This window comes from Hemitrygon akajei, chromosome 1 (genome assembly GCF_048418815.1).
Source record: "Hemitrygon akajei chromosome 1, sHemAka1.3, whole genome shotgun sequence".
NCBI classification, from domain to species: domain Eukaryota; kingdom Metazoa; phylum Chordata; class Chondrichthyes; order Myliobatiformes; family Dasyatidae; genus Hemitrygon; species Hemitrygon akajei.
Window position 1 is genome coordinate 77,897,706 of NC_133124.1, and position 26,265 is coordinate 77,923,970.

The 26,265-nt window shown below is 40.4% G+C and overlaps 1 protein-coding gene across 1 annotated transcript in view; it reads right to left on the reverse strand.

Moving 5' to 3' along the window:
• stk3 (serine/threonine kinase 3 (STE20 homolog, yeast)) overlaps nt 1–26,265 on the reverse strand; it is a 453,065-nt gene that overhangs the window by 187,446 nt on the left and 239,354 nt on the right. The gene's annotated exons all lie outside the window — the stretch shown is intronic.

Sequence of the window (26,265 nt, forward strand, 5' to 3'; positions counted from 1 at the left end):
TAACCAGCAAGGAAGTGGAAGGACTAAACAGGATAATCTCTCCACGCACCCCTCTCTCTCTCGTCTCTCATCTCTTTGTCATTGACAACCTACGTACCTGGACAATATCCAGCCCTCCACAATCTCCCTCTATATTGCAGCCATTTTCCCATCACTCATTCACTCTCTCTCTCACACACACACACACACACACACACACACACACACACACACACACACACACACACACACACACACACACACATACACACACACACTCTCTCTCACACTCTCTCTCTCCCTCCCTCCCTCTCTCTCCCTCTCCGTCTCTCTCGCCATTACATAAAACACTGCCTGAATGAACTTCTTCCACCAGTTCCATAGCAAATGACCTACTGAATGCAAGGCCTTTGTGTACACAAAGTCTCACACAAAACTGGTGCACATCATGATGACCACATCATCCCCCCTATCCCTGCTCCCTGCACTGAGCCAATCAGTTCATTTCTAGACATGGTACAATTTTTGATCAACTAGAAACCATATCCTTTTCAATACTTATTTAAGAATGGAATTACAAAAGATTGAAATTCTCCTTCATAAGAAGAAGCAGGAATAACAACAACCAATCCTAAATGTTGTTTTTTTTTATCTCAGGTGAGTATGGTGCACAGGTGGTCAGTTTATTTAGATTAAGTTAACAGAATACACTCATATAACTCTGGTACTCATTTTAAGATCTGACTCGGGCATCACAAAATAGGCCTTTCAAGAACACAGACACTCACTTACGTGTAGATAATATGCACAAGTATGTTCTGGCAAAGGAAACCAATGGAAAAGTAAGGTTAGCTAAAAAGAAGAAAAACTGCAAAATTGTAAAGCTGAAAGTCAGAAATGACTCAGCAGGTCAAGCAGCACGTGTGGCAGAGAGAAACTTAGTAAAATTAAAATCATAAAATAACTCTAGATGCAATAAACCAGAAATAAAAACATAAAGTTCTGTAAGCACTCAGCAAGATTAGAAAAAGACACATATCTTTATGGTCTGCCCATGCATACAAATGAGCATTTGCAGGTAAGTGGGATGAATCTGCCTGCAGCAGCAGGGTTGCAGGTAGCTTCTCTCGTAGTTTGCAGTTGCACTTACAACTTGCAAACTGCTCTAGTTAACTTGGGGTGACATCAACATAGTTAACAACCTGAAAGATTAACTCTGCTTCTTCTTCCTGACCTGTTTTCACAATTTTGTCTTTATTTCTCATTATAAATTAGATATGCAAAGTTAACATGCAAAAGAATTGAACATAAAAATGTGACAGAACAACACAAATAATATTTGAGATAGAATTATAGTATATACCTTTACAACGTACAGATATATTGAAAGTTCTGCACAGAATCAGCCCCTTTGGTCCACCCTGTCCATGCCAATCATCAAGCGCCTGTCTCTATTAATGACATTTTCCAACATTTAGTTTCTAGCCTTTTATGCTTTGACAATTCAAGTGGTCATCCAGATACTTGTGAAATATTGTGAGAATATCTACCTCTAACACCCATTTTTAAAGGGTGCTTTGCAGATTCTAACCACTGTCCCATTGAAAACTTGCCTCTTCAAATACTATTACACTGTAACATAAACCCATACCCTCTAGTTTTAAACACCTCTGATATGGGGGCAAACTTTGCTACCACCTCAATTCTGAGGAAAACCACCCAGACTTTAGAGTCACTGCTCCATCCCTGGTAACATCCTCCACATACTCTCCAGTGCAACACAGTTCTTACTACAGTATATCCAGAAATGCACACGCTATACATTAAATCATATATGTCAAACTCAAGGCCCGCGGGCCAAATCCGGCCCGCGGTGGTATTATCTTTGGCCCGCGAGATAATATCTAATTACTATTAAAGCTGGCCCCAGTAATCGAAGCACCTATGGCGTATGATATGGCTAATGCTGAGTTTATTCAGGTACCAGGTTTTCAGGGTTTTTAGTGTTTATTCAGCAGTCTTGCTCGGCAGTCTTCTTCATAAGAAACGGAATTTGTAAAGTGAAACACTTTGTAGTTATAGCAGAGACTGAGACACATGAAAGCAGGCTGAAAAAACGGAGGCAACGAAAGCTGCGTTCGCACGCGTCCGACTGATCCAGCCCGCATGAAGCTGCATTTTGCTCAATCTGGCCCGTGACCTAAAATGAGTTTGACACCCCTGCATTAAGTAGATATACATTACTTGGTGGGTTATTCTTGTTTCTTGTCTCTGGATACTGCATCCCACATATTCCATGGGAAAAACTTTTATCAGAAAAGAATATTGTTGAATCTAATTTCAAAATACTGACTAACTAGTCGAGATAAGATGAGAAATATGGAACAACTTATTCAAAGAAGTGGATTTTAAGGATGGGTTAAAGGAGGAGTCGAAAATAATAAAACATTAGCATGTAAAGGGAAATCTTGCCTGACAAATCTGTTAGAGCTCTTTGAGGAAGTAACAAAGGAAAGGCAGTGAATGTAATTTACTTGGGTTTTCAAATGCATTTGATAAGGTGCCACCTAAGGCTGCTTAACAAAACCCCATGGTATTTCCAGGAAAGATACTGGCATGGATAGAGGAATGGCTGACAGGCAGGAGGCAGCGAGTGGGGTAAAGAGGGCCTTTTCTGGTTGGCTGCCAGTGAGCAGTGGTGTTCCTCAGGGATCAGTATTGGGACTGCTACTTTTCACATTGTTTGTCAGTGATTTACCGTAGATTCCGGACTACAGAGCGCACCTGATTAAAAGCCGCTGGCTCTAATTTTAGAAATAAAATCAATTTTTTAATTGTAAAGGCCGCACCGGATTTTAGGCCGCACCGGATTTTTGGCCGCAGGTGTCCCACATTGTAATATGAGATATTTACACAGAAAGATATTACACGTGAGGATTTTTTAACTTTTAATTAAATCCATATGGTAACAAAAACAAATACATATTGCAAATGCTTTTTTTCGAACCATGCCCGTAACGCGGCTACTTTTAAATATACGTTGCGTATACTTCTTTACTGAACAACATTCCAATATCTCCTAACGACTGGTAAAAAATATATATACTGCAGCCTACCAGGAAAAGTTATTGATCGCCTTTAACTTAAAAGCAGCATTTCGCTCGGGTCTAATGCCGCTCCGCCGCTCGACCCCCTCCTTTCCGTTTATCGCAAACGGCATTTTTCCCACAAGACACCGCGAAACCGGGTGTGATGTCATAGCATCCCGCGATGTAGTACAGAAAACAAATATAGTTAAAACTCTTCTAACTTTAACTAGAAAATGAATTACTAAGCGAAAATATTATAAACTAAATAACTGCCATAAGGCAGCACAATGCTTCGAGTGTTTTCCATGTTGATGAGGGTGAGTACAAATGACAGATTTACAATAATTTAATTGTGAAAGTGCGCTTGATTTATCGTACAATTTCATTGGACCTCTGTGAACTACTCATCAATTTTATTGGTCTACTGTTATGAGGCAAAATGTTTACGAGGCGGCATGAAAAAAATCATGTATTAGCCGCTCCGTATTAAAGGCCGCAAAGTTCAAAGCTGTTCAAAATGTGGGAAAAAAGTAGCGGCTTAAAATCCAGAATCTACGGTAGATAATGGAATTGATGGCTTTGTGGCAAGGTTTGCAGATGATAAAAAGATATGTGGATGGGTAGGTAATGCTGAGGAGGAAATGTGATTACAGCAGAAATTAGACAAATTGGAAGACTGAGCAAAAAATGGCAGGTGGATTACAATGTTGGGAAATATATGATAAATGCATTTTGGAAAAAAGAACAATAGTGCAGATTATGATTTAAATACAGAGAAAATTCAAACATCTGTGGTGCAAAGCGACTTAGGAGTCCTTGTGCAAGACTCCCAAAAGGTTAATTTACAGCTTGAGTCTGTGGTGAAGAAGGTAAATGCAATGTTTTCATTCATTTCAAGGGGGAAAGAATATTTAAAAAAAGATGATGCTGAGGCTTTATAAGACACTAGTCAGGCTGCATTATCAATGCTTTTGGGCACATATTTCAGAAAGGACATTTTGTCATTGGAGAGAGTCCAGAGGAAGTTCACAAAGATTATTCTGGGAATGAAAGGGTTAACTTGGGAGATGTGCTTGGCAGCTTTGGGCCTGTACTCACTGGAATTTAGAAGAATGCGGGGGGATCTCATTGAAACTTACTGAAAGCTGAAAGATTAAGTAGGGAGGATGTGGAGAGGATGTTTCCTATGATGGGGGTTTTCAGAACTAAAGAGTACAGCCTCAGAATAGAGGAGCGACCCTTTAGAACAGAGGCAAGAAGAATTTTTTTAGCAGAGAGAGTAATGAATCTGTGGAATGCTCTGGCACAGACTGCAGTGGAGGCCAAGACTGTGGGTATACTTAAAACAGAAGTTGATAGTTTTCTGATTGGTCAGGGCATCAAAGGATATGGCGAGAAAGCAGGTGTATGAGGTTGAGTGGGATCAGGGATCAGCTATGATGGAATAGTAGAGTTGACTTGATGGGCTGAATCATCTAATTCTGCTCCTATGTCTTACGGTCAGCTACTGAAAATCTGGCATAAAAACTAAAAATGCTGGAAACACTCAGCAAGTGAGGTAGCATCCGTAGAATGAGAAATAAGGTCAACTTTTTAGGACAAAGACCCATCATTCAGTGGAATGTAGTGCCTGGTGACAATTAATGAAGAGAATTCCAATTAAATTTTATTTTACTTTCCCACTTTCTCCAAACACTTAATTTCTTTTAACTGTATAGTGAGTTTTATGAATGGTGACAAGACTCACGATTTAATCACCCATATATTTTCAGTAATAACTGCAGTACAGACAATCATCAACACTTCATAGGTGACAAAACACTTCAGTGATCAAAGATCAGAGACTTGAATATTTATATATTTCATAGGTTCATTAAATTAGTCACAACCTGACAGAGCAGTAATATTATTTATTTACTTCTGTTTCTAGTTAAGTGTTTATTTTTATGGTTTGCTCTGTTGGAATCCTTGGTGGTTTTCCTTACTCACCTGCCGCCATCTCTTCCCCATTGAGAATGTATTTCACATTTCCCTATTGTATTGTCATTTGATTTTGTTACTTAGCCAGTGCAAAAATTCAGCGAGTTCCACTATTTTCAAAAGTTTTCATTTTCTGATTCATGTTGTACTTGAAAATAGCTGCTTTTTCCCCCACTAAAGTACTGTATTTTGAAGTACCAATTTTAATAGTGTAATTTTTCCTTTGTCCTTTCATTTTAAATTCAATTTAAAATCTGTTCTGCTGCTGCGAAACAACACGTCATTAAAGATAGTGATAATAAATCTGGTTCTGATTCAAGTTCTAAGTCTACAGCAAAGTTGCTGATTTTATAAAACAGGACTTTTCAGGTGATTCAGAAGCACAATTTCAAGTCATTCAAATAATTCTCACAAAGACTCAACAACATTGCCTTTACGCCATCTCGTCTACATGAACTTGCGAAAAAATTAATTTTCAGTTGCTTACAATATAATAGCAAATGAGATTTCAATCCACTGCTTAGCATTTTGATGGCTGTAAAATAAATCCAGTGGTAGTATTGTTAATTGTGAAACAAATTGTTAAAAACCTGCCTGCTTCACTAATGCTCTTCAGAGCTGGAATGCTTCTTCCATCCTTACTTCTTTTGGTCACATGACTGATTCTCAACTGCCTCGTTAGTTCAGGAATAATTTGGGATGGAGAATAAACAATGGAATTATCATTGCTACTCACATCACAGGAATAAACAAATTAAATCCTTTATCAACTCAGAATGCAAAGCATGGATAGCTTGAAGCTGAATCAAGTGAGGGCACTGCTGTGGAACTGTATCAAATGTTGCTGAGAGCTGAGACAGACTGTACGAAATTACAGGACGCACAGTACTTTGGGAAAGACAGACTCAGCTTCAACCAAATAAAGATGAAAAAAACTGTGCAAATATTATGAGAGGTAATGGTTTAAGCAATTAGCTTTCAAATTCCATCCATCAACAGTGGAGGTGCAAATTTCAGGTTGACTTGATTAGGTGTCAAGAATTCTCACTGTCTCTTGAGAGAAATGTACAAAAATCATGTCTCCAGATACTAAAGGGTACTTGGTTGGCAAGGAACAAAACATGACTTAAGCAAAGAAATCTGTAACATTTCGAAATTTCTATTTATTTTATAGTACACCAAAAAATTGAACTCTCATGGGATTAATGGTTGAAAACAACAAGCTATAAAGCACAGTGTACTTCTCCAACAGCTTTATTCAGTATCATACAATGTAGGAGCCACATACATATCTGTTCTCTGCTTTATATTCTGTGTTGCGGGGTTTATATGTTAACTAGTCACATGAGTGAGGTTGCAGTAAAAGCAAAGGGAATAATTTACATATTCTTGCTTACTTCACAGAAGAGTCATAGGTTGGGACCAGCGGAGGTCACATCGTTTGCTGACTGCTGAATAGCGCTTAGCTTACATTTGGGTACACTTGTACACCCAAGTTTCATCACTTCAAGACTGCATGTTTGCTGATTGAATAAAAGGATCGAATAAAAGACTTGACTTTTGGAGCTATGGGCACATCATGTAAGTATACCCACTATGTAGCAGTCACAGGCTAGCAGCAATTGTTTTATTTTGGTATTTGATTTTTCTGCTACACACTATTGTTAGTTTGAGTTCCACCCAAAACTTTGAGTGGCACTTCAACACAATGCTGAAGAAATTCTGTGTTATCAGAGCAAATACAGATAAATCCTTGTCAATATGGAGCACAATTTGCAGAATAATGCTAACCTACTTTTTTATCATGTGACGACTACTTATCAAGACCATAATTGTCTATTACAGCAATGAACCCATGAAGGTGTACAAAGAACACCTTTAACAATATGTTATGCAAATGTTTTGAATCAAATAGGTCCAGAGTGGCATTTTTACAAATAAGCTATTATTCACCTCAAGACTTTTCCACCATTTAGGTAAATTACCATAATCTGCAGTAGGCCTTTATATTCTTTGATTCATCTTCCTTAATTGAATGTAGAACTATTTTTTCTGACAATAATAAACCAGTACAAATATTCCAAAATTATTTGTAATACTCAGCAATTAATCTGTCTCTAACTCTTGTAATAGAAAAGATCTCTAAAAATCTATCACATCGAAAAGGGCTTCCTACTTTCATTTCTGAAAGGCTTATACATACATTTAGATAGGAGGAGTGAGTGGATGATGTGCAGATGGAGAGGGTGAGAGGTAAAAGAGATACAGTGAATGGAGCCAGTTGAATCAGGAGACGGTCTAGAGTAAAGGGGAAAATGGACAGAAGGAGAGTGGTTTCCAGAAGCAAGAAAATTTGATGTTCATGTCACCAGGTTTCAGACTATCAATTCCTTCTTCTTCAGCCCTTGACCTTTCCCACCCACCTGATTCACCTATCACCTTTTATAGCGAGTCTCCTTTTCCTCCTCTCGACTTTTTATTCTGGCAACTTCCTCTTCCTTCTCAGTATTGAAGAAGGGTCTTGGCCTCAAATGTCAACTACCTATTCATTTCCATGGACGCTGCCTGATCACTTTAGTTCCTCCAGTATTTTGTGTGTGTTGCTGTAGACTACCAAGATAGAATACAAGAATTCAGAGTAAGAATCAGGTTTAATATCACTAATATATGTCATGAAATTTGTTCCTGATCCGACAGCAATACATTGCAACACATAATAATTTTTTAAAACTATAAATTACTATAAGAAATTTATCTAAAAGTTAAATTATGTAGTGCAGAAAGAGAGCAAAAGATGTGAGATAGTTTTCGTGAGCGCATTGTCCATTCAGAAACTTGATGACAGAGGGGAAGAAGCTGTTTGTGAAATGGTGCATACCTGTCTTCAGGCTCCTGCAACTCCTCCTCGTTGGTAGTAGGGAGAACAGGGCATGTCCTGACTGATGGTGGGATTCATTGGTTAGGGGAACAGAAAGGAGGCTCTATGGACGAGAGCAGGATTCCTGGATAGTTTATTGCCACAAGAGTGCCAGGATTAGGGACATACTGGATTGAGTCTATCCCTGCTATTTCCCTCCTCTTTCCCAATATCTCTGTCTCCATCTCTAGAGCCAAACTGTCAACCAACATCTTTTATAAACCTACTTATTCCCAAAGTTATCTCAACTGTAACTGTTCCCACCCTATCATCCCACTCCGGCTTTTTACTTCTTCTCACCTACCTATTACATCCCCTCCTCCTTCACTTCCTCCGATGCTCCATTCTCCTCTCCTATCAGATTCCTTCTTTTCCAGCCCATTACCTTTCCAACCACCTGGCTTTACCTATCACTTTCCAGCTAGTCTCTTTCCCCTCCCCCCCACCTGGTTATTTTGGCATCTTCCCCCTTCCTTCTCAGTCCTGAAGAAAGGTTTCAGTGTGAAACATTGACTATCTGTTCATTTCCATACATGCTGCCTGACTTGCTGAGTCCCTCCAGCATTTTATGCATGTGCTTTGGATTTACAGCATCTGCAGACTTTCTTGTGTCTATAATTCAGTACCTATCCATAAGTTTTTCTCCTTTTCCAATAACTACCTACTTAATTTTTTTCCTCTTCTACTTTTGCAATTTCATATCCCAGAATCTGAATCATCTTTCTAGCCACTGAAACAAGGTACTGTAATTTCCATCTTTCACCAGGATGGACCATGGGCAATCTACTCCTCTCATGAACAACAACTAGATCAATCTCCTATCCTTGCAGGCATTTGCACCAATCCATCTATCTTGAAGAATTTCTCTCACTTTCATCCCCTTCATCCTACCTGTTGATGAAAATCACAAGACTGCAGACGTTGGCAATTTGAAATAAAGGCAAAAAATCCTAGGAGCATTCAGCAGGTCAGGCAATATATATTGAAAAGAAATGGGATTATCATTTCAGATCAAAATCCTTCAATTCACCTGAAACATTAACTGGTTTTCTTTCCTGTTAATGATTCCTGACCTGCTTTTCCATTTTTATTTGATTCTACGTGTTGTGTTTAATGAGCATTCCTGAACTAAGATGGTTGCAGATGATGTATCTGAAGCTTTCAAACTATTGAGGAGAATCAATAGGGTGGATAGAAACTAATCCTATGGGCTGGAGAATCTGGGATGGGGCAGATTCAAAACTCATGCCAGACTTTTCAGGAGCAAAGTTAAGGAACACTTCCACAACCATTTCCTATATCTGGAATTCTCAAATACAAAAGGCAGGTAAAGGTTGTTTATTAATTTCCCCTCTACCATCAGATTCCTCAACAGTCCATGAACCCATGAACACTACTTCACTATTTTGCTCTCTTTATGCACTATTTAATTTTTATATATTTCGTATTTGAGTTCATTTTTAATTTACTGCACTGTACTGCTGCTGCAAAACAACTAATGTTAGTGATGATAGCCTGATTCTGATTCTACAAGACTGATGGACTTTTTTTTAACCAAAGATAGTAATGTAGAGAAAAGGCAGTAGTAGTAGATCACAGATCAGATATAAACTCATTGAATGCTGGAATAAACTCAACTTATAAAAGAGCCTAATCTTTTTCTTAACTTGTGATATTTTCCTGTATTCCTATGAAAGAGATACAATGTGTACTATTCCAATAACAAACAAGAGAAAATCTGCAAAATCTGGAAATCCAAGCAACTCACGCAAAATGCTGGAGGAACTAATGTTGATTGTACTTTTGTCCATGGATGCCAGGCAGCATCCATGGACAAAAGTACAATCAACATTTCAGCCTGAGACCATTCGGCAGGACTGGACTCATATTTTCTCACATCATTTTTAAATAACTCTGGTTTAAAACAACAACTAAAATGTTTCTTTTCATAGAGCCATTTAATATGGAACAGGTCCTTTGGCCCAACTCTTCCATGCTGACCAAGATGCCTTTCATGTGAGTTATTAGGCTTGCAATCCTCTGTACCATACTACTCAACACTGAGAAATTCTAAACATGTGCCTATTTCAGATGTAAATATAATGTAGTGTCCCTCGCACTAGTGCACCCCATCTCCCGATCTGCTAGAATTTCTCTTAATATTTTAATGTTGAGTTACCTGATTTTGCCCACTTACTGCTCCCATAACATAACTGTCCATTTTAAGTACCAAGTACACCCTATCCTCGTTATAAGCGTCTTCAGACTATGTGGATTCAGAGTTATGCAATGAACCTATTTCTACCAATATCTCCTTATATCCATCCAAAATTCACAGGTATGCGAGCAGCACTGCTTTCCCGCCAATACAAGTCAGGTGTGCGCGCATCACGGTCTCACTCCCACCAGTCTCACATTGGTTTTGACAAGGTTTGGATGTGCGATCTTGCGCCCTTAAACTTCTGTTGGTTTTACCTATGGTATAGTGATTTTGTGCTTGAAATATTTAACTGTGCCTCCTAAGCATCCAATGTCATGTCCTGGGCCATCAGCCTAACACGACATCGCTGATTTAACCACTCGACCAAGGTGTGATCCACATTCAAGGCGTATTTTTTTACAGCAAACTATCTCAGATGCTGCAAGCAACAGACGATTTTGAAAATCCCTGGAGTTTACCAACGGTGAGGGATTGGTGGAAGTCGGAGAAGTTGGCACAAATGGCGATGGACATGGACCCAAGTTTAGAATGGAGTCAGCATTTCAGTCATTCCCTGCCATCAGCCCTTCTTCCCTACAAGCAAATTTATGCTGAAAAACAAAATGCTGCCAAGCAAACAACCCTCACCACTTCAAACTGGTGTTATCTCCTGCTGCGGTTCTGTGAGTCTTTTGTGAGTACTGCTTTTGTGTCATTTTAGTATGAAAATGTAAATAAATTACAGATAAAACATATTTAAGACGCCCTCTGCAACGCATCCCTATTTTCTCCATTTAAATAATTATTCACATTATGCAATTTTACATTATGTATCGACTGCGAGTAACATATCCCCCGCATATAACGAGGATAGGGTGTATCAGCTTCCAGGTTATAGTCAGCACTTCAGACAAGAGCAAAAAACAAACTGCTGGAGGAACTCAATGCGTCTCGCAGCATCTATAGAGATAAAGGTTCTCGGCTGCAGGAGTATGTGCTGAGGGACGCATTCAAACTTGGTGCAGCCACCGCAAGAGCCCGGTGGGGAAGGACCACAGTCTAGGGTCTTCCCCCGCGAGAGCTGAGGGGTAGGGGGGCGGGGTGTATACCCCTGAACAAGTGTATGTAAACATGGAATAACAGAGTGCCACGTGGGTGGCAAAAGTGTGGGAATGTAAAGACCATAATGGAAACATCTGTAAAGGACTGAGAGTCATTGAATGGTTTATTGTACATAATTTTATTTTTGAATAAAGTATATTTTGATTTTTAAAAATCTGTAGAGATAAATGGAAAGTTGGCATACAGTTGAGCCCTTCATCTGGATCAAAAGAGTTAATTTGCAGCCCCTTGTGACTCCAGTTAAAAGATTGCCTTCAGTGACAAAACTGTAATAAAGCCCTTAATAACAGAAGTGCATTCTGTCTGCAGAAGGCATTAATTCACAATAGGAGAGAAAAAGATTTTTCATCAAAACCAGTAGTGAGTGTGAAAGGACACTGTACTGATCTGTTCAGTCTCTGTTTAAAGTGGGCTAAACTACTGACTTTTCCTCGAAAGCTGGTTTTAAATTTGGACATGATACACAGACTGTATTCTCCACTTCTTCATTTTTCATTTTCTTGAAGGATCTTTCACTTGTTTAACTTGAAGTTAATATTACTCTCCACTGTTTGTCAAGGTGACTTGCCAAAGGCACTGCCACTCGGGTTTAGTCTGAGTTTTCATTCCTCACAAAATGGTCAACATAGTGTGTTGAGCAAGAACTGGCAAATGGATGATTCATTTTCTCTCTTCTAATAAGCCCCAGCTGCCAATCAACTTGATTCACCCTATGTGAAGACATGAGGGTTCTGGATGCAGCAAAGACCATAAGGTGAGACAACATTCAGGTGCATCAGTGAAAACCTTCTCACAGAACCAGTGGCATCGCTGGCCAAACTGTTCCTTACTGTTAAGGTCTGTAACTCTAAAACACAAAACTAATTGAAAGGAAAACAAGATAACTGGCAATACAAGTCTAACTTTGTTATTTACTTTAAGTGAGGCATGAATGTATGACATTGTGGTGACCCACTTCCCAGCGCACTCGAACCGGCTCACAAATCGGCGCGCGCCGGCATTGAGGCCAGTCCCAAACAGGGCGCCAAGTCTGCTTCACCAGCAAGGGGAAAAGCCCGCGCGCGGGACGGGACTGTGAATATGCGCCCCCTACAGCATTCCCGCCCGGGGAGGGCGGGATCAGGAAGGCTTTAAAGCGAGGCCGCGAAGTTCGAATAAATCTCTTTTGCAACCGCAGCTCATCGACTACGTGTCGTTATTTCAGTGCTGCGTGTAGCACACCGCTACAACATCCCATTTACAGACATAGAACTATAATTAATTAAACAATGCTTAATCAAACAGTATATTCACAATATTACTCAAATGTTGCTGATATATGAAATACACAACACTCCTCCCTACTTAGCTATGAACTCCCACTGAATATAAAATGCATCACAACTTGTATTATTGGTTCGCTATGTGCCATGCCTTTCCATGAACTTGACTATTCTTGGCAACCTGTTTATTTCTGAAGTAGTTTGCTATTGCCTTTTTCTGGGCAGTGTCTTTACAAGACACTCTTTAGAGATTGTCTGTCAGGTGCCAGTGGTTGCATAACCAGCTGATCTACTTTGATCCTTGCTTCTTTTGTAGTCCCAGCTTCTTTCTCTCTCTTTATCCCACTCTTTTTCTTTCTCACACTCCTTCTCTCTTTCACGCCTTTCTCTTTCTTGCTCACATTTTTTCTCTCTGTATCTTCTCTCCTTTTCAACTTCCAGCCCTTCTTTTTCTCACCTTCTGTTTTCTTCTTCTAGTTTCTTGTATCTCTAAATTTGCCAATTTCTCAAGGAATTAGGCCTCATTCATCCTCTTCCATTTTGAAAGCACTTTTGTCTTCCCCTTCTTTCTTTCCTTTTTTCCTCTTTCTCAGATGTACATCTTGATCTTGGGAAGATGTATGCAGTTCTCTGGAATATTCTCTTATCAATCCCTCTATTGCTTCCTTTATGGTCTGATCTCTCCTCTTGGTTTCCTCATCCACAACATCATCTGGAAACATTTTTGTATTTGTATCTCCATTGACTCTTTTCTTTTCGGCCTACTATTCATTCAGAAGGGATTTGGTCTTTGCATCTACTTTTACAAGCAGCCTTTTGACTCCCACTTGAAGTTCATGCAATAACCTTAATATATGTGGAGTATATTCTGGTTCTTTATATTCACAAAAACAAAATGCTTGCAACTTTCCTGAAGCTCCTTAAATTCTCTTTCAGCTTAAAACCAAGCCACATTTCTCAAGAAATTGTCTGAATAACAAATCAGAAACTTTGTCAGATACGTTGCCTACAAAAACAACTGTTGTAGAAACATAGAAAACTTACAGCACAATACAGGCCCTTTGGCCCACAAAGTTGTACCAAACATGTCCCTACCTTAGAAATTACTAGGTTTACCCATAGTGCTCTATTTTTATAAGCTCCATGTACCTATCCAAAAGTCTCTTAAAAGACCCTATCGTATCCGCCTTCACCACCATTGCCGGCAGCCCATTCCACACACTCACCACTCTCTGCGTAAAAAAAATTAACCTTGACATCTCCTCTGTACCTACTCCCCAGCACCTTAAACCTGTGTCCTCTTGTGCCAACCATTTCAGCCCTGGGAGAAAGCCTCTGACTATCCACACAATCAATGCCTCTCATCATCTTATACACCTCTATCAGGTCACCTCTCATCCTCAGTCGCTCCATGGAGAAAAGGCTGAGTTCATTCAACCGGTTTTCATAAGGCATGCTCCCCAATCCAAGCAACATCCTTGTAAATCTCCTCTGCACCCTTTCTATGGCTTCCACATTCTTCCTGTAGTGAGGCAACCAGAACTGAGCACAGTACTCCAGGTGGGGTCAGATTAGGGTCCTATATAGTTACAACATTACCTCTCGGCTGCTAAACTCAATTCCATGATTGATGAAGGCCAATAAACTGTATGCCTTCCTAACCACAGAGTCAACCTGCGCAGCTGCTTTGAGCGTCCTATGGACTCGGACCCCAAGATCCCTCTGATCCTCCACACTGCCAACAGTCTTACCATTAATACTACATTCTGCCATCATATTTGACCTACCAAAATGAACCACCACACATTTATCTGGGTTGAACTTCATCTGCCACTTCTCAGTCCAGTTTTGCATCCTATCAATGTCCCGCTGTAACCTCTGACAGCCCTCCACACTATCCACAACACCTCCAACCTGTATTCAGACCACTGCATGTGTCATTTAACATGATTCTTCCAAGCAGCAGGTTCCTTCCTTGCTTTACAACTAGAGGCACAGAGGCTGGCACCAACACCTGTTTGTCCTCTGTTCGGTAATGGTTCATGGTGTGCAGCTTGGAGAGAGTGTGGATTCATCCAGTACTTTTCTTTATTCACTTTCAATCGACTCTGTTACAGAGGATATGGCATGCAAATGGTGCATATGGCATCCAATCAAGTTGTAGTTGTCTCAGCCACTCACATCCCAACAACGCTGGCCATCCTGATTTTACTCATACAAACCCAATGTAGCTTGTTGGTTGCTGTGTTTCACTGTCACTGATACAAATGTCATCCTCACAGGAGTTATCTTTTCTCCAGTGCTGGTTCTTAATTGGGTATCTGCAGGATTCAGTTCAGTATTTTTGAAGTATCATTAAAACTCATTTTGTTGAATGACTGAAACGGCCGAGACAGTATCCAATTGCATTTTAATCAATTTGCTGTTCACTTCTGGTGTAAGCCATATTGCTTGCCTCTGGTTATTTTTCACCGTGTAACTCTCAAGGCTACCCAGACCTGTGCCACTCTCATCACTATCAGATTTTTCATCAACAGCATGCAGATTAATGCTGTTTTTGAAACTGCAGCTATTCCCTGTGCAGTCCATTTGTGGCACGACCGTGTAGTGATTAACACAACGCTGCACAGTGCCAATGAACCAGGTTCAATTCCTGCTGCTGCCTGTGAGGGGTACGTGGTTCTCCCCATGATCATGTCAGTTTCCTTCAGGTGCTCTGGTTTCCACCCGCAGTCCAAAAGACATATTGGTTGGTAGGTTAATTGGTCATTGTAAATTGTCCTCTGCTTTGGCCATGGCTAAATTGAGGGTTGCTGAGCAGCATGGCTCGAAGGGTCAGAAGGGCCTACTCCGCGCTGTATCTCAATAAATAAATACAATTATTTTTGTCTGCCCAACATACTCTTTATATGTATCCTACATTGTTGCATTTTCTGCAAGTTTCACCTTTAAACCTGCATGGGTTTGGTGTACGTAAGCCCCTGCCACAACGGTAACACAATTTGATAGGCCTGGCCAGTTTCTGTTTAGACATTGCAATTTTGTTCACACTCACTTTCATTCCTGACTTAACATCAAAGTATATATTTTGTATCGAAAGGACAGGCAGGAAGACTTTGGCAGTGGTGTGGCTCTGTTGGTAAGTGATGGAATTACATCTTTAGAACGAGGAGACCTTGGGTCAGAGAACAGTGAATCTTTGTGGATGGATTTAAGAAACTGCAAGGGTTAAAAAACCATTATGAGAATCATATATAGGCCTCCAAATAGTAGCCAAGATGTGCGGTTGAGATTGCAAAGGGAGCTGGAAAAGGCATGTAATAAGGGTAATGACACAATTGTAATGGGGGTACTTCAATATGCAAGGGGATTGGGAAAATCAAGTTGGTGTCAGATCGCAACAGAGAGAATTTGTTGAATGCTATGAGATGGCTTTTTAGAGCACCTTGTGCTTGAACTTACTCCGGGAAAGGCTATTTTAGATTGGGTATTATATAATAACCCAGGTCTTATTAGGGAGCTTAATGTAAAGGAACCCTTAAAAGGCAGTGATCATTACATGATTGAATTCATACTGCAATTTGACAGGGAGAAGCATAAGTCACATAATCAATATCGCAAGGGAATAAAGAGCATTAGAGAGGCGTGAGAGAGAAGCCTGTCCAGGTGGATTGGAGGAGGATACTGGTGGGAATGACTGCAGAACAGAGATGACTAAAGTTTCTGGGAATGATTCACAAGGAGCAAGGTAGATATGTCGCACAGAGGAGAAAGTTAACAAATGGCAGGGGTAGGCAACTGTGGCTGACAAAGAAAGTTAAGGACAGTTAAGAAATGTTGAAAGGACAAATAAAAGCCAAGGAAAGGGTATATAAGGTTGCAAAAGTGAGTGGAAAGCTGTATGATTGGGAAGTTTTAAAAATCCAACAAAAGGCAACATTATAAGGGAAAAAAGATGAAATATGAGGACAGAGTACTCAATAATATAAAACAGGATACCAAAATCTTTTTCAGTTATATAAAGAGCAAACGGGAGGTGACAGTTGATACTGGATCACTAGAAAATGATGTTGCTGAGGTAGTAATGGGGGACAAATAAATGCTAGATGAACTTAATGGGTAGGTCGAATGTCTTCACTGTGGAAGACATTAACAGTGTGCCAAAGCTCTGTGAGTGTCAGGGAGAATGAGTGAGTGCCATTGCTATTACAAAGGAAAAAGTGCACATCAAAGTTCTTAAGGTGGCTAAGTCACCTGGACTACATCCCAGAGTCCTGAGAGAGGTTGCTGAAGAGATAACAGGTGCATTTGTCATTGTCTTTCAAGTATCACTTGATTCTGGCATGGTCCTGGAGGACTGAAAGTTTGCAAATGACACTCCACTCTTTAAGAAGAGTGGAAGGCAAGAAGGAAGGAAATTATAGACCTGTTAGCCTAACCTCAGTGGTTGGGGAAGTGTTGGAATCTGTTATTTAGATTTATTTGGAGACAAATGATAAAATAAGTCAAAGTCAGCCTGGCTTCTGTGAAGGAAAATCTTGCCTGACAAATCTGTTAGCATTCCTCGAGGAATTTGTCAAGCAGGCTGGACAAAGGAGAGGCAGTGAATGTCATTTACTTGGATTATCAGAAGGCATTTGATAAGGTGTCACACATGAGGCTGCTTAACAAGATAAATTAGGATGGCATGGATAGAGGAATGGCTGACATGCAAGAGGCAGCAAGTGGGAATAAAAGGGGCCTTTCTCTGTGGTCAGTATTGGGACTGCTACTTTTCACATTAAGACATACAAACAAGCTGGATGAACTCAGGAGATCGGGCAGCATCCGTTGACTGCTTCTTTCAACAGATGCTGCCCGACCTGCTGAGTTCATCCAGCTTGTTTGTACGTCTTGATTTGACCACAGCATCTGCAGTGCACTTCGTGTTTACTTTTCACATTGTTTGTTAATAATTTGGATAATGGAATTGATGACTTTGAGGCAAAGTTTGAGGATGAAATGAAGATAGGTGGAGGGGGAGGTAGCGCTGAGGAAGCAATGCGATTGCAGCAGGACTTGGACAAATTGAAAAAATGGGCAAAAAAAGTGTCAGATGGAATACAGTGTTGGGAAATGTATGATAATGAATTTTGGTAAAAGGAATGATAGTGCGGATTATTGTCCAAATACGGAGAAGGTCCAAACATCAGAGAAGCAGAGGGACTTTAGGAATCCTTGCACAAGACTCCCAGAAGGTTAATTTATATGTTGAGTCTGTGGTAAAGAAGCCAAATGTAATGTTGACATTTACTTCAAGGGGAACAGAATATAAAAGCAAGGAGACAATGCTGAGCCTTTATAAGACACTAGTCAGGCCACACTTCGAGTGTTGTTAACACTTCGGGGCCCCATATAGAAAGATAGAAACATAGAAAACCTACAGCACAATACAGGCCCTTCAGCCCACAAAGTTGTCTTGGAAAGGATGTCTTGTCATTGGAAAGAATCCGGAGGAGATTCACGAGGATGATTCCGGGAATGAAGGGGTTAACATATATGGAGTGTTTGGCAGCTTTGGGCCTGTATTCACTGGAATTTAGAAGAATGTTGGGGGGATCTCACTGAAACCCACTGAATGTTGAAAGGGCAAGAAATGATGGATGTGTTGACGATCTTTCCTATGGTGGGGGTATCCAGAACTAGAGGGCACAGCATCAAAACTGAGGGGCAATGCTTTAGAACAGAGGTAAGGAGGAATTTCTTTTAGCCAGAGAGGAGTGAATCTGTGGAATGCTCTGCCACGGACTGTGCTGCAGGCCAAGACCAGAAACATATTTAAGGCAGAAGTTGATAATTTCCTGATTGGTCAAGGCATCAAAGGATATGGCAAGAAGACAGGTGTATGAGGTTGAGTGGGTTCTGGGTTCAGCCATGATGGAATGGTAGAGTGGACTCAATGGACTGAATGGCCTAATTCTGCTCCTGTGTCTTGAAGTCTTATGGAATGCAACTCAATTGCATCCCTATCTGCTGGATCCATTGATACAGCAATTTACACTTTTAAATGTGAATTGTGCTTCAGTCAGGAGCTATTTTTGAATGCTTTCTTGTAAGCTTTCACAAACAAAATGATTTCTCAGTGCATCATTAAGCCCATTACTGAACTGACAATGCTTGGACAATTTCTTCAATTCAGCCACATATGCTGAAATGGACTCTCCCTCCTTTTGATTCTGTTCATGAAACCTAAATCCTCTGTAATCAACAAGCCTTTTGTTTCTAAATGTTCCTGCATTATTCTCACAATATTAACAAAGCTAGTTTTGCTTGATTTGGTTGGAGCAAACTTCTAATCAAATGGTATGCTTTTAAATCCAATGAACTCAGCAAAATTTGCACTTGTTTCCATTGGCTATTCCATTTGCTTTTTAAATACTGCTCAATTAGCTCTGTATACATGAACTGGTTACCCATTGAACAATCAAACACATCTATATTTCCTATATAATCAGTCACTTCTGCTTTTTTTAAATTTATGATTATTATCACTCGGTACTCACTGTTTATGAAACCATGAATCAGTTTGTTTTCTGCCTTTTTTTAAACTCAATCAACTTTCTCCTCTGGTGAAGGAAAAAGAAACACGCTGTGCTGCTTTATTTTTTACCTGACTGCTTTTTGCTGTGCTTTTTCTTATCTCAAAAGTCTCGCTGCACCTCAACATCTCAGGCTCAAGCTCAGTCATCTCAGGCTCGTTTATAACTCCATCATCTCTACTGTCAAGTTTTGTAACTCCAAAACATAAAACTGATTAAAAGGAAAACAAGGGAGCCAGGAATTCAAGTCTAAATTTGTTTTTCCACTTTTAGCGAGGAACGCACGTATGACGTGGTGACACAATGACATAAGCCATTCATGTACTTTGTACTTTCACCTAGAATATTGTGTGCAGTTTTGGTCCCCTAATCTGAGGAAAGACATTCTTGCCATAGAGGGAGTACAGAGAAGGTTCACCAGATTGATTCCTGGGATGGCAGGACTTTCATATGAAGAAAGACTGGATCGACTAGGCTTATACTCACTGGAATTTAGAAGATTGAGGGGGGAGCTTATTGAAACGTATAAAATTCTAAAGGGATTGGACAGGCTAGATGCAGGAAGATTGTTTCCGATGTTGGGGAAGTCCAGAACGAGGGGTCACAGTTTAAGGATAAAGGGGAAGCCTTTTAGGACCGAGATGAGGAAAAACTTCTTCACACAGAGAGTGGTGAATCTGTGGAATTCACTGCCACAGGAAACAGTTGACGCCGGTTCATTGGCTATATTTAAGAGGAAGTTAGATATGGCCCTTGTGGCTAAAGGGATCAGGGGGTATGGAGAGAAAGCAGGTACAGGGTTCTGCATTGGATGATCAGCCATGATCATACTGAATGGCGGTGCAGGCTCGAAGGGCCGAATGGCCTACTCCTGCACCTATTTTCTATGTTTCTATGTACACATAACCACAATGAAATATTTAAACAACAAAGAATGCTTAATCAAACAATATATTTATAAAATTACTATAAATATACAACACTTACAATTACAACACTGGCATCTATCCAGCAGAGAGAAAAGCAGCCCACATATATCCTAGTCACCAAATACAAATTAGACTAATTAGTGCCTCATCAGTCTATCTTGATTCATTAGCAAAATGATTGAATGTGACATCAGTGTTGTTAAGTGACACTTACTCACTGATGCCCAGTTTGGATTTCCCTAGTTCCACCCAGTTCTGGACACCATCACAGCCTTACTACATACAGTTTTAGAGTCATAGAAAAGTACAGCACAGAAGCAGGCCCTTCGGCCCATCAAGTCCATGCTGAACAATTTAAACTGCCTACTCCCATCAATCTACATGGGACAATAGCCTTCTAAACACCTACCGTCCATGTACCTATCCAAACTTCTCTGAAACACTGAAATCGAGCTTGTGTGCACCACTTGTGCTGGCAGTTCATTCCACAATTTCAGAACCCTCTGAGAGATGAAGTTTCACTCATGTTCCCTTTAAATTTTTCACCTTTTCTCACATGACCTCTCTTTGTAGTCCAACCCAACCTCAGTGGAAATAGCCTGTTTGCATTTACCCAATCTATACCCCTCATAATTTTGTATATCACTATGAAATCTCACAATTTTCTATGTTCCAAGGAACAAAATCCTAACCTATTCAATCTTTCCTTATAACTCACATACTCCAGACTGGCAACATCCTTGTAAGTTTTCTCTGTACTCTTTCCAACCTTATTTACATCTTTCCAATAGGTAGGTAACCAAAGCTGCACATAATACTTCAAATTAGGCCTCACCAATATCTTATAGAACTTCAACATAACATCCCTTCTCCTATATACGTAGACCAAAGAACAGAGTCAGAGTCATAAAAGTAAGAACGACTGCCTCTAACATCAAGAGAACATTGAGCAAGTGTAGCTCAAAGGCACTTTGACATCAAAGTAAAAATATGTAGTTGGAATTATGCCTTACACAAAGTTGTTAGAACCAATTATCTAGACCCTTTGATAGCAACCTCAAGACTGTGGTGTGTTCTGGGCCCAATAATCTTTAGTTGCTTCATCAACAGCCTTCTCTTCTTCATTAGATTGGAAATAGAGATTACAAGACCAGAAGACATAGGCCCATCAAGTCTGCTCCACCATTCAATGATGCCTGATCATTTTTCCCCTCCTCAGCCACACTCCTCGGCTTTCTCCCCATAACCTTTGATGCCGTGCCAATCAAGAACCTATCTATCTCAAACTTAAATGCACCCAATGACCCGGCCTCCACAGCTGCCTGAGGTAACAAATTCCACCAATACACCATCCCCTAGCTAAAGAAATTGCTCCAAGTCTCTGTTTTAAATAGATGCCCCTCTATCCTGAGGCTGTGCTCTCTTGTTCTCAACTCCCCCATGTACAATTTCAATTCCAATCACTACTCAACAAATAAAGCAGCCCACCCCTGCATGTACAACATTCAGCCGTGGGCTGATAATGGCAATTAATATTCATGTCACATTAGGGCATACTGTACTCTGAAATGTAGTAAGCCATCCACAATACTTCTAAGAAATGAGAACATGCCATATGAAGTAAAATTCATTATAATTATTGCCCAAGTTTACAATGACATTAATACTGTGATCGCAATGACAATGAAGCAAATTTGTATTCTGACTTAGAGCCTAAAATGACTGACCAGACTGATCTCATAAACAATTTAGTCAGGACATTTGACTATTGGAGTTGGGACATTATGTTGCAGTTTTATATAAGTCATTGATGAAGATGCAACTTGGAAGTAGAGATTTGGCATCCTGTTACCGGAAAGATGGAAAGTGTGCAGAAAGTATTTACAAGGATATTGCGAGAACCAGAGGGCCTGAGTTATAGGGAAAGATTGGTCAATCTAGGTCTTTTTTCCTCAGAAGACAGTAACAAGCTTCTCCCAGTATAGAGGAATCCAAAGCTAGGGGGCATAGGTTAAGGGTGACAGAGAAAGATTCAAAAAAGGATTCAAAAAGCACCTTTTTCCCGTGCAGAGGGTGGTGAGAATACGGAACGAGCTGCCAAAGGAAATAGTTGAGACAGGTACAATAGTATCATTTAAGAAGCATTTGGATAGGTACATGGAGGGGCTTTTCTTTGAGGGATATGGGCTGAGTGCAGCAAACTGGGACTAGCTAGATAGACACCATAGTTGATGTGGACTTGTTGGGCTGAAGGGCCTAAATCCATGGCATTGTTTTATGACAAAGTGTGCAAGACAGTAAACAGGAAACACAAGAGACTGCAGATATAGCAAAACTGGAGCAATAAACACAAAAATGTTTTCCAAGAATACTTTATTCAGGAATATTACAAAATAAAGTTATTTACATAGAAAAAAACATTCGTTAAATCAGAGTTCTTATACAATAAATAAAGTTATTTACAATAAATTATGCGTTGGCTCTCTGTTCCTATTCAAAATAAAGATGTTTACAATAAACCATTCATTGACTCTCAAACTTTAGGCAAGGATTAAAGACTTATTTACAATAAAATAAAAATTATTAACAATAAACATCCAGGCGTTGATTCTCATTCGTTTACCAAAGTTCCTTTATGGTCTATACATTTCCAGCCACTCCTGGGGCACCGTGTTGACTCATCTACCCACACCGCTGATGAGGGGTAATCTTCTTCCCACCTGACCCCTCCCACTCACACGGGTGATGAACCTTAAACTGTGGTCCTTCCCCAACGGGTCTTCGTGGTGGCTGCACCCAGCCTGAGTGCATCCCTCAGCACATATTCCTGCAGGTGAGAATGGGCCAGCCGGCAGCACTCAGCCACGGATAACTCCATGTGCTGGTAGACCACCAGGTTTCGGGCTGACCAAAGAGCGTCCTTCACCGAGTTGATGATCTGCCAGCAGCACCGGATGTTTGCCTCCATGTGCATCCCCGGGAACAGCTCGTAAATCAGGGAGTCCTCAGTAACGCAGCTGCTGGGCATGCGTCTTGTCTTCGGCAACTGGCCCAAACGATCCATCGTCCCCTTCACCATCAGGCCCGACCACGTGATGGTGTTGGGGATCTGGTTCAGAGGGACCAAGGCGTGCAGGAAGAACTGGCGGGAGCGGACTGCCAAGGTGAAACAGAAACTGGGACTGTGGGGAGGGCGCTCCCTTTCGATAACGGGCAAGAATCTGGTCATCAGGTGTGAGGTGCTCTCAGGGCTGTTGTACTTGGCGCAGATATGGCCCATTCCCCGCTCCTGCAGCTTGGAAATCACCAGAGCCATCTTCAAATTCGTCTGGAAATCGAGGATGGAGCGAGTCAGACGGGCCATCATGCACAAGTCCCTTCATGTGTGGCTGCATTAGTTTATGTGTGGATCCCAGATACGTGGGCACAAAGTACCACTATGTGCCCAGGTTCTACCTGTCACCCTGGCTGCAAAGGATGGGTCTGGCCCCACTCCCACGCAATGCCCCAGTCAGCTGGTCATTGCCGCCATACCTGTCCTTCATAGAAAAGTCCTTCCAGGTCAATGCCTTTGACCACAAGGCTATTGTACAGTGGTCAGCATGTAATGTCCTGCAGGCGCTGCAGGAGAAGGACAAGATGGATTCAGTGGGGTGGTTCCCTGAGCAGACTGTCCAGTACATCTGACAAATTGCCTCATCGCCAGACCTCATAAAACAGGCACCAAGACCTCGCCTGGCTGGCAGTGAGAGGGGCCCTCCCAATCAGATCCTTCCTGTATGCCCGGAATGTCATCTCTGCACCCCGCTGCCCACGGGAGGACTGCAATGAGGCGGAGTCAGTGACTCACCTCTTTGCACACTGTGGGTTCGCAAAAAAGGTGTGGAGGAAGATGGAAGGGATGGTGTCAAGATTCATGCCCAGCAATACACACAAAATGCTGGAGGAACTCTGCAAATCAGACAACATCAGAGTCTCAGTCTGAAATGTTGATTATTCATTTTCCTCCATAGACGCTGCCTGACCTGCTGAGTTCCTTCAGCATTTTGTGTGTGATGCAACAGAGTAACATTATTTCATTGTTGTGTCATTCAACACTGCTCTCCAAAGAGTTCATAGCTCCGTTACCTTGTCAACTCCATGTAATCTTGTAATCTTATTCAGGAGGTCTGTATTAAGCAAATGGAATACAGCTCAATTGTATTTACACTGAGGTTGTCCAAAGGTCAATTTACATGGTGATCACAAGATTCCCACAATGTGGGGAAATATCTGCATTCTTACTGAGATTATTTGTTAGTAACTGAGCAACTCTGGGATTTGCACTTGAACATGGAAGTCCCGAATTTCAGTCAGCACTTCGCCACAGTTCAGCTGAATGTGCTCTGTTGTGTGGTCTCACTGCTTAACAAGAGAATCTACACTAATGGCTAATGCAAATACCGTCTCCCTGACATTGCAGAGGAGGGTCAAGTATGTTCACTTAGACATTCTTTAAATGGACATTTTAAAATGTTTTAAGTGCCTTGGATGTTTTGTTTTATTGTATAAGTTGCAATAGCTTATTTAAGAAATATTTTGAACACTGGAAATTTAAAAAAGCCTTTGCAATTTCTTGACTACTATTTAAGGTTTAGTCAGATGCCAAAATGTTTTCATTTTGTTTTTAGAAATAAAATTTGTCCTGGCATTCTCCCTCCAACATAAATTCAGCACATCATAGAAAGTTTTGTTCCAAAGCATCCTGATAGTTCTCTACCACAAGTTGTTGTATGGTTAACTCCAGGTAAGTTTAATCTTCATTTGAAAGACATAATTTAGTGCAGGCAGCTTGCTATTGACCTCAAATTCTAAGCCAATGGCAATTCACCTTCACTGAATTTAAGAGCCACATCAAATGGTTACAGAATTTTTAAAAAACTAGTCCATGTCTGCCTCAGTGCAAAAGTATGGAAGTGCTTATTCTGATGTCGAGTCCTATAATGCGTGTCTTGGATTATTTTAGCTGGTAGTTGCTATAAATCCAAATTTGTGTCTACATTTGAAAGGGACTTGAGAGTTTATAAAACACAGACCTTGTACTTCATGTTAGCAAAGTTTGCATATCTTATTCCAGACACGGAGACTAGAATCAGAAATATTTAAGTTAACTTAGTTAATATTTAAGAATTACTTAGTTGTCAAATCAGGATGTGAAGATAGATTATCATGATTATACTGATCTGCCTATAATCTGTCTGCAAACAAATGAAGGATTTATCAAATAAGCAATAAACTAACCAATTTGGCAACATAAACTTGAGGTTCTGTCTCTCTGAATATTTAGTCCTTACTTCTGTATTATTAAAATAGGAAAGTAGTTCTATTGCTTTTGCAGCCCCAATTCCAAACTTTAATAGTGTTAACTTTAACATCGTTCCAAGCTCTGTCATAGGAGGAAGTTTAAGAGATGGACAGGGGAAAAGATTCCCAAGAGTCTGGCCTACAACCATTCAAAGTGGAGAAGAAACATTCAGTATTCAGAACCTTGAGGCCAAATGAAAAGATCATACAACACAAAGGATGTATCAGCTCACTAATTACCTACCCACCTGTTTGTCCCAATAGCTATCACTTCTCTATCTATGTAAGAGTTCATAGAACAATATAGCATAGACACAGGCCCTTTGGCCCAACCTGTCCATGCTGACCATAGAGCCCACCCAGCTAATCATGATTTCCTGTGTTCATTCAGCCCATATTCCTGTGGCTCATACACTGGCTTAACCAGCCACGTCATAACCCAGTAAACTTGAGTGAGTGCAAGTCATTCTTGATCACAATGGGTTGCTGAAGGACAAAAGAAAGAAAGAATCCAATAGGAAATTCAGCTGCATTTTCACTACCTGTCAGCATGTAGAAAAGAGCTTATAATTATTTTAGCAAAGGTAGCTAAGTACATGAAGGATAAAGAATAGGAGGAGATAAAAAAAACAAGTAAAATTGGAACGGAAGCACTGGCCCTGGCCCAATAGACCAATGATCTATTTCTGCATTCTAGATAAGATGTATTCCATATTTTTTAACCTGGATACTCAAAGAATGAAACCTATTCACCAGTTAATTATATAGTTCCCAATGGGAAAGTTATAAATGTATTTCTGACAGCAAACAATCCACCAGATACCTAATTAATATAGGCATTCAACCAGCTTTTTGAATTGAATAAT